Source organism: Myodes glareolus, chromosome 3 (assembly GCF_982192425.1).
Source record: "Myodes glareolus chromosome 3, mMyoGla1.1, whole genome shotgun sequence".
NCBI classification, from domain to species: Eukaryota; Metazoa; Chordata; class Mammalia; order Rodentia; family Cricetidae; genus Myodes; species Myodes glareolus.
The window spans coordinates 20,797,674-20,807,824 of NC_142028.1; positions in this window are offsets into that span (position 1 = coordinate 20,797,674).

A 10,151-nucleotide genomic window follows, 5' to 3' on the forward strand; every position below is an offset into this window, starting at 1 on the left:
TATGGTTTAAGACTGAATCTCAGGTGACTCTGGTAAACCTTTTGTTTTGCTGTGTTATTGTTACTATTATCATTATTATTATTATTATTATTATTGTACTATTATTATTTTCACATAAATATATGTAGCCCTCAGCTGTCTTGGAACTGGATGTATAGACTAAACTGCTCCTGAACTTACCTCTGCCTTCAGAGTTCTAGGATTTGAGGGATTTATCACCACACCCAGTAAATCTTTGGATAGTATATGATATGAAGGAAGTGAAAGATAACCTGACAAATAGCATTGTCTTAGTGGGTCATTAATGGCTGATGAGTAGTTCAGCATTTATATCTTAGAACACAACAAACTCCAGGAAAATTGTTCGGTGCTTCTACTTCCCTGAAAGACTTGTGCTACGCACTATGGTGGCCACTGGCCACACAAAATACTTTGATTGTCATGAATCCAAAGTAAAATATACAGAAACTATAACATACAAGCCAAGACTTGAAAGTACTAGCCAAAATTATTTAAAATATCATTAAATGGATGTGGAGCATCTGGGAGATAGCTGTCTGAGAAAAAGAGATTGTCACAGAAGCCTGCATGCAACCTGAGCTCAATCTCTGGAATCTATGTAAAGGTGAAGGACAGAGATGAAAGTTGTCCTCTGACTTCTACCTGTGAACCATGACATGTAGTAGGAGGCCACTTGTTTGGTTCCCAGCTGCCAAGACTCCCGAAATAATCACACAGAAACTATATTATTTAAATCACTTAAATGTATTGCTAGCTAGCTCTTACATCTAGAATTAACCCATTTCCATTATTTTATGTTTTACCATGAGGCTCATGGCTTACCAGCAAGCTTCCACCAGGCAGCTCTTATCTTTACTCTCTGGCGGCTACGCATCATCTCACAGACTTTGCCTTATTCCTCCCAGCATTCAGTTCAGTCTTCCCAGCCTAGCTCTATTCTTCCCCATCACAGACCAAAGCAACTTCTTTATTCATTAACCGATAAAAGCAACACATACACAGAAAAACATCCCACTCCTTTTTCCCTTTTCTGTTTAAATAAAAAGGAAGGTTTTAACTTTAACACAGTAAAATTACATATAACAAAACACTTGTCAAGCAAAAATTAGTTATAATATTTATATCTATTTTATCTTTTATCATAACTAAGGAAAAACATAACTAGAACCATCTGTTCTTCAACTCCGTCAAAGACTGCAGAAGGATATAATATTACCTAAATCATCAGGAAGTGCATTGTAAGCAACTTCCACAACTCTAGAATTGACAAAGACATCTCACTGTCTGGACAGTCACACATTGTTCTTCTATAATATTGGGCCTACAGGACCATAGTATCCAGCAGATTCTTTCATGAAGCAAGAACCCTGAAAGAGTGTCTAACCTTTAGGCAAGTTTAGCAGTCAGTTCTCTGTAGGTCCTGAAAGTCCAGTCAAACAGTTCAGGCAAGAGCAGTTTCTTGCCCAAATGGCTAACAAACTCCATGAGGAGTCTCTTCGATGTTCATCATTCTCTTGAAGTAAATTGGTGCTGCCAGGAGCAGATGTGCTCACTGTAATGACAAGTCCTAAGCTCTTAAAACATTTGAAATGTCAAATTCTATAGTCTTTGAAAGAGATAAAGAATATCTACAAGCCCAGTCCCACCCCTACCCCCACCCCCTTGTTCCCAACTTTTGCCCAGCAATCTTGTTTGCTTCCAATTTCCAAGAGGATCTATATATGTTTTTCTTTGGGTTCACCTTGTTACTTGGCTTCTCTAAGCTTAATGTCCTTTGTTTATGGCTAGAGTCCACTAATGAGAGAGTACATACCATATTCATCTTTTTGGGGCTGGGTTATCTCACTCAGGATAGTGTTTTCTATTTCCATCCATTTGCATGCAAAATTCAAAAGGTCATTATTTTTTACCACTGAGTAGTACTCTAATGTGTATATATTCCACACTTTCTTTATCCATTCTTCCATTGAGAGGCATCTAGGTTGTTTCCAGGATCTGGCGATTACAAATAATGCTGCTATGAACATAGTTGAACAAATGCTTTTGTAGTATGATTGGGCATCTCTTGGGTATATTTTCAAGAGTGGTATGGCTGGATCCTGAGGTAGACTGATTTCCAATTTCCTGAGAAACCGCCACACTGATTTCCAAAGTGGTTGCACAAGTTTGCACTCCCACCAGCAATGGATAAATGTTCCCCTTACTCCACATCCTCTCCAGCATAGACTATCACTGGTGTTTTTGACTTTAGCCATTCTGACAAGTGTAAGATGATATCTCAAAATTGTTTTGATTTGCATTTCCTCATGGCTAAGGAGGTTGAACATGACCTTAAGTGTCTTTTGGACATTTGAACTTTGTCTGCTGAGAATTCTCTTTTCAGTTTAGTACCCCATTTTTTAATTGGGTTAATTAGAATTTTCATGTCCAGTTTCTTGAGTTCTTTATATATTTTGGGGATCAGACCTTTGTCTGATGCGGGGTTGGTGAAGATCTTCTCCCATTCAGTAGGATGCCTTTTTGTCTCAATGACAGCGTCCTTTGCTTTACAGAAGCTTGTCAGTTTTAGGAGGTCTCATTTATTCACTGTTGCTCTTATTGTCTGTGCTACTGGGGTTATACATAGGAGATGGTCTCCTGTGCTCAAGTGTTGCAGTCTACTCCCCACTTTCTCTTCTATCAGGTTCAGTGTGGTTGGATTTATACTGAGGTCTTTAATCCATTTGGACTTGAGTTTGGATACATACCTTACTAGACTTGGATGGAGGGGGGCCTTGGACTTTCCACAGGGCAGGGCACCCTGACTTCTCTTAGAACTGGAGAGCGAGGAAAAGGGGGAGTGGGGGAAGTGGGAGGGAAATGGGAGGATGGGAGGAGGTAGACATTTTTAATAAATAAATAATAAATTAAATTAAAAATAAATAAATAAAATTAAATAAAATAAAATGCATAAAAGAATATCTATTCATCTGAAATACATCTCTGTACATAAAATCTTACCAACATGACTACAAACTTGACTATTATAGATGACTATCAATAACCTGTATTTCTTAATTATACATTACAGTATTAAACGCGCTGCAAAAATACAATACCTTAATCAAGAGCAATAATATACATATAGCAAAACTGGCCTTAAATTTGTATAAATAAACCAATTTACCAATGCAAATCTCTATAGCATATAATCCTTTAAATGTAAACAAACACTTACAAACAATACTTGGGAAATTTGGCATAGTTCTCTCCAAACTGCTTCTTGTTTTTTGTTGAGTGAAGTAATTTTTTGGGGTGTTCACAGTGACCTTTTGGGGGATCTTGGTCATGAAACCACATTAGTCTGGAAGGATCCCACAGGTTCTCATCTTCTGTAGAAACAAAAGAAGCTATTTTCCAAAGCAAAGAATCCTTAAACCCAAATTCTGAAGTCATGATACCTTCAAAAGCTATATGTTGGTTTAGCTTAGCAGTCTATACAATGAAATATCTCTCTGTACTTAGCTCCTTCACAGTCAAAAAATTCAAAGAAAACACAACAATATACATAATCCAGACTCTCTGTGTATATTCCATCTTTACATGGCTTATTTTTCTTACTCCATTACTTTTTCTACAAGTTTAATATTTGTTTTATTATCTTTATTCCTTTAATCTATGACTTTCTGTACTCTTTTATATTACATTTACTGTCTCTTTACTCTTTCTTCTCTCTCCCAAGCCTATGTACATTTTTCAAAACACACTGTGTCTCATTTAGAAGTCCATTATGTCTGAATCCTGTATCTGTAATACTTTTCTGATGAGATGCGCCTATTTTCATATGCTAAATGGGTTTGGCTAGGGCCAACATGGCCCCGCCTGCTTCAGCTCTGCCCAGTCCAACATGACAGAGCTGTTCACTGCCTCTGAGAGTCATGTACATTGCCCCATTTTTTAGGCACTCTATGTTGCCATTAAGAATTTTGTAGCACATTGCTCACAGACCCATTTAAATGCTCAGTAGTTGGACCTCCCTGAAAGAGTCAGAGTTGTTCCTGCTGGTGAACCAGGAAGCTTTCTTAAAGGAGCCGTGCGTTTTTTTGTTGCCAATGCTGAATTAAGATGACTTCTCTAAACTTGCCACTAGCTAACAGAGCCTATCCGAGAAAAAAAATGCAGCAAAACTTGCGTGCGTGCGTGCGTGTGTGTGTGTGTGTGTGTGTGTGTGTGTGTGTGTAGAATTCCTTTCCAAGCTTTCTCCGGTTTTATATGGATTTAGCTGGCACACGTCGGCATGCCCACAAATGATATAATCATGTAGGCACATGCACACACATAGATACACAAATAATGCATAGAAATGTTTTAAAAACACCAGTCCTGACTCAACGTGAAAATTACATATATATAGTGTTGGAGCAACAGGTAAGAACTATGTGCAAGCATGAACTTTTGAATCCTCAAAGCCTACCTACTGGGACACATTTTGTTCAACAAAGTCATGCCTTCTAATCTTTCTAATTCTTTCAAACAGTTCTACTCCCTGGTAAGAGGACAACCGGTCATGAGGGTTGGGGAGGATGGACCTCAGGCTTAGTAGCAGATGCCTTTACCTGCTGAGTCGTTTTTCCAACCATCCCATGTTTACTTGTATTCTTTCTTAAAGCAGAGTTAGGGTTTACTAAAGACATTTTTTTATAGACTTAATCACAAGAGTAAAGGCAAAGAGAAGTACTCAGAATATAGTAGACAAGAGCATAGGATGGGTTTTTTAGAAGAGTTCCAAAGACTAATACATAACCAAGTGTAGGCACAGAATCCTTCTGGAAAATTTTTCTCTTTTTATCCTTGTGAATTACAAAATTTAAAGCAGGGTGCTGTGGCCCATGGCTGTAATTCCAAAACTTTGAAAACTGAGGCAGGAGGATCTTTGAGTCTATGTTTGAGGTCAGCCTGGCTACATAGTGAGCTTTAGACCAGCCTAAACTATGGAATGAAACCCTGTCTCCCCAGACCACAGAATGGGATTTAGATATACATTGTGATGGTTTGAATAAGAATGCCCCCACCATAGGCTCGTATATTTGAATGCTTACTCAGCAGGAAGTGGAAATGTTTGAAAGGATTAGGAGGATTAGGAGCTGTGGCCTTATTAGAGGAAGTATGTCCCTAGGAGTGGGCTTTGAGGATTTCCAAAGTCCATGCCAGGCCTGTCTCTCTCTCTCTCTCTCTCTCTCTCTCTCTCTCTCTCTCTGCCTGTGGATCAGGATGTAGCACTCTCAGCCACCCCACCGCTCCAGCACCTGCTTACACAACAATGGACTAAACCTCAGAAACTGTAAGCAAGTCCCCAGTTCTACAGCAATTCAATGATCAAGACACACATACATTCATTCTAAGGATATAAAGTATATAATAATAGTGATATGTATGTAATATATGTGTATCATATGTAACATGTATATTGTGTATATAATACATATGTATGCATGATATGTGATACACACACACACGTAATATTTGGGGATCCATATACATTTCAGTTGGGGCAGTGCTGATCTGAACCATAATCTCCTCCAATACAAGGGCCATCCTTGTTTTCTTCTATGCGACATCTTTAGCACCTAATGGGACCAATCAACATCTATGCTGAAAGCAATGTTATATTAGCTAATGTGAATGGAATGGAATAATCAGGGCCCACCTCCTCCCAGCATTGCTAGGGACACTCTGAAAATGTTTACTTTCGACTTTTTCCTTAGGATACCAATCTGTTTCCCTTTTATGTGATTTTAGCTCAGTCAGGTTTACGTTTCCCTCTTTTCCTGTTTTAGTTACTTGAATGTAGATGCTTTTTTAAACCATATGTAATCACCATAGTCAATTAGGACCATTTGTTCCTTCCTTGGTATTACTTGTTGCATAGTCTCCTATCAACTCAGCCTCACCCTGAGGCTCTTCAAAGGCAGAAATTACACTTCCTAGAATCTTTCTCTATTACATACTTCCAGATGGGAATCTGTTAGCAAGAGGTTTAGAAAGCAAAAGAGGAGGCAACCATAGTTGCCCAAAGCCAGTTATAGGAAGATACTCAAACAAGAAGCAGTTTCAAGCTGCTGCCAGAAGAACTTTTTGAGACTTTGCTAGACCTGAGAGAGCTGGTGCATGAAGGAAATGAACTTCTGGGCTCCTGTCCTTTGAGACCTTTTCATAAGATTCTAGAATGACCTTAGCAAATTTACTGTAAGAACTTGTATTAACTACTTTTCTGTTGAATAATAAAACACCATGGTTTATTGTTCCAGAGGGATAAGGGTCCATCGTGGCAGGAAATTGTGGCACCAGACAGCAGGCAGGAACAACCAAGAGTTCATGTCTCAAATGGCAAGCAGGAACAAAGAGAACACTGGAAAGAGTCAGAGGCTTTTGAACCTCACAGCTCACCTCCAGTGACACACTTCCTCGCACAAAGTCACACCTAAAAGTCCCCCAAACAGTACCAACAACAGGGGACCAACTTCTCAAGTGCCAGCGCCCATGCGGTGGGGAGGACATGCTCGTCAAACCACCACAGAGCTATAATTAAAATAAAATTACTGAGCACAGGACACATGCTGAAGTATGGAGGTCAGAGGATAATCGGTGAGGGTAGGTTCTCTCCTTCATCATGTCTGCCTCTGGAACTGACTTTCAGCCACCAGTGTGGTGGCAAAAACCTTCGCCTGCTGAGCCATCTTGCACCCCTTCATTTATTTTTAAGAAAGAGCTCTAAATTGTACTGGGTTTAAGTATCATAAAACCTAGATATAGCTGTGAAGGGAGAAGAGCTTCCCAGAGACAGAATGACTTGAGAGGAATACCAAAGATCTTTGGGAGAAGCTGCTCTGAATTTCTCTCTGCCTTTTCAAGCCTCGTGGATGCTCTGACTTCCTTTTTAATAGGAATAGAGTAGCATTGTTCTCAGGACCAACATAGCCAGTCTTTAAAACAATGGCTGTCAGTAATGAGATTTTGCATCCACGTTATCTCACATGTAAGAAATAACGATTGCATGCTTATAAGAGAAACAATTAATGATAGGTACAATGACTCATGCCACAGACTCAACACTCGTGAGCCGGAGACAGCAGGGCTTTCATGAGCTCCAGGCCAGCCTATACCACACTGGAAAACCCTATCTCAAACAAACAAAACCGTTTGAAAAATATTAGGAAAAAGACTTGAATATCGTGTAAAGATCTCAGAGGGAGCAGTCTTGAGCAAAATCTGTTCTTTATAGTGCTTTATTTTGCCAGCACACAGGAGTGCTTCATGGATGTGTGTGTATGTACAAGCATGAGTGGAGGAGTGAGGGTCTTTGTGTTCATTTGTGGCTAAGGAGGTTCCAAGTTAAGACTATTAAGATGGCATAGGTCATGTTTATTTTCATTCATTCTCTGAATTTATCTAGCTCAGGATGAAGAACTCTCAGCTGTTTTTATTGGATGAAATGATGGGTACTCAGGGGAATTATTCAAGCTCAAATTCTAGGAAGTTCCAGTAAGAACATCTGAAGTTCCTCCAGGGTCTTCCAGAGGCTAGGAGTAATTTTCTAACAGTAAATATGTTTTAATTGCCAGGTGTGGCATGTTATTCATATTTTCATTTGATTTCAAAATGGATCATGCAGTGTTTAAACATTAAGGACTTAAATCTAAGATAATTGAACCATATTCTTCATTTTAAGGTTTTTTATTTATTTAGATTAATATTTTTTATTTGGGAAGATGGATCTAGTTATGTAGCTCAAGCAGGCCTTGAATTTATGATCTTCCTTACAACCTCTCAAGTACTGAAATTACAACCCTGTCTAGAACTTATCTTTATTTACTTTTTAATATTTTAATTATTTTTACCTAGTGTGTGTGTGTGCATGTGTGTGCGTGCATGCATGTGTGAGTGCATGTGTGTGTGCGCGCGCGTGTGTGTGTGTGTGTGTGTGTGTGTGTGCGTGTGTGTAGTGGGTGACATGGGGACCTGTTTGCCACACTACAGGTTTGGAAGTCCAAGAATGACTTCCTGTAGTTGGTTCTTCCATCCACCATGTGGGTGGGAGTTGAACTCAGGTCATCATCATGTGTGTTAGCAAGTCCCCTTACCTGCTGAGACATCTTCCCTCCCCAACAATTAGTTTTTTTGTTTGTTGATTTGTGTGTCTATTCCAAGACAGAGTTTCTGTGTGACAGCCTGGCTGTCCTGGAACTCACTCTGTAGACCGGGCTGGCCTCCAACTCACAGAGATCTGCCTGCCTCTGCCTCCTCGGTACAGAGACTAAAGGCGTGCACCATCACATCGTGGCTTAACAATTAATTTTTTTTTTAAATTGCATGTGTCATGGATGGACTCCGTTGATGACTGCATTGATAAGTACATGAGTTTGGAACCATCTAGTCTTTGTTGTTTTCATTTTGCAAACATTTACCACGTACAAGGTGTAGACTGGGGATTGTGCAAACCAGTGGAAGTGTAAGGAGTTCCGCTTGAGAGCCACCATCTTGATGGCACACGGACACAACCAACAGGCTCCAGGGAAAAAAGGAGCGTAAATACTTGGGGAAATGGGGAATTTGAAAAGAAAACTTTGGACCAGACACTGAAATCGTGTATGATAACTCATTCTCTAGTCACAGCGCCTTTGGGAAATTCTCACAAAGGTTAGCAACTCCAGGGCACTGAGGGATTTTTCTATAATTATTTGGTTACTAAGGGGAGGCACCATTGTGAGCTATAGGGGCCAAATGGCTCTGTATTCCAGATGGTCCTCGCTATGGGTCTCAGTCTTTTGGTCCTGTGTTCAGCATCACTCTGTAAAGGGTAGTGTGTGACTGGAATGCTTATGGTTGAGCTGTCCGGGAGGACTCTTGGTTTTGTCTGTGTATTCATTTTTGCCTTAAAAATGGTTTTTCAAGCTGGGCATAGTGGTTTATGCCTTTATTCTCAGCACTGGGGAGGCAGGGTAGGAGGAGCTCTCAGAGGCTAGGCTGGCCTTCCAGAGGGTGTTCAAAGACAGCCAGAAATAACACAGAGCAACCTTGTCTCAAACAAACAAACAACAACAAAAGCAACATTTTTTTTTCCCATTAATGAGGGGTCAGGGCAGCATGCTGTTACCACAGCACAGTTGTGGAGATCGGGAGGAGGGAGTTTTTCTCCTTCCACCAGGTAGGTCCTGGGATGGAACAAAGGTGGTCAGGCTCCGGCACAAGCCTTTACAAGCCTTCACCTGCTAAGCCATCTTGCAGGCCCTGCTCTCAATTGCTCAAGATTTCACCAGTTTAAAGCTAATTACAACCATTGGAACAAAAGGCATGATGTGGATTAATTCCACTGTTTCAAAGAAGGTTAATACATACTAACTGCCTATTATCATCTGTTGCTTCTAACTGGTGTAAACCTCGCATTTGCGGTAATTCTATAAGGTCTAGATTCGGATTTTCTTCATTTGTGGAGTCGTTAATGGGGCCTTAAAATTTCATTGCAGTTTTGTTTTGTTGGGAGAGGGGTTTTCACACGCGTGCATGCACCTGTCTGGAGAGTCTCATGTAGCCCTAAAGCTTCTTTTCCAGATGATAACCTCGAATTGTTCCACTTCTAGACCCAGGGTTCTGTGCCTACTAGACAAGCACTGGATCCCCTGAGCTACATCTCCAGTCCCTTGTTTCTGTGTTGTTTCTCCAAGAAAGGGTAGTTGAGGCACAGTCTCAGGAGCCCACTCTAGGATCGAACTCAGTGACGTTCCTGTCTCAACCTGTTAAAGTACAAGTCTTAACTGGGGTGAGCCAGCCTCCGCGCCCGGGTTATTATAGTTTCTAATCGCAGGACCCAGAATAGTTTCGGGTGGCTGCTGGGTCCGCAAATGTAATTGAGGTTTTTTTTTTTTTTTCTTAAGGCGGCATGTGACTGCCCCACTCCACCTCTCCAAGAAGCAGGCTCAGATGAAAGATGTCTTGTGGAGGGAGATACCCCTCTGCGATCTAGCCCAGGAGCCACATCCCCGGGACCGCCTGCCCGGGGAAAGCCTTACGGAGAACCCAGGGCGCCTTTAAATGCTAATGAGCAGCCGCGCCGGCTTTCCCCACCCTCTCCCCGCCCCGCGCCCGCCCGCCCG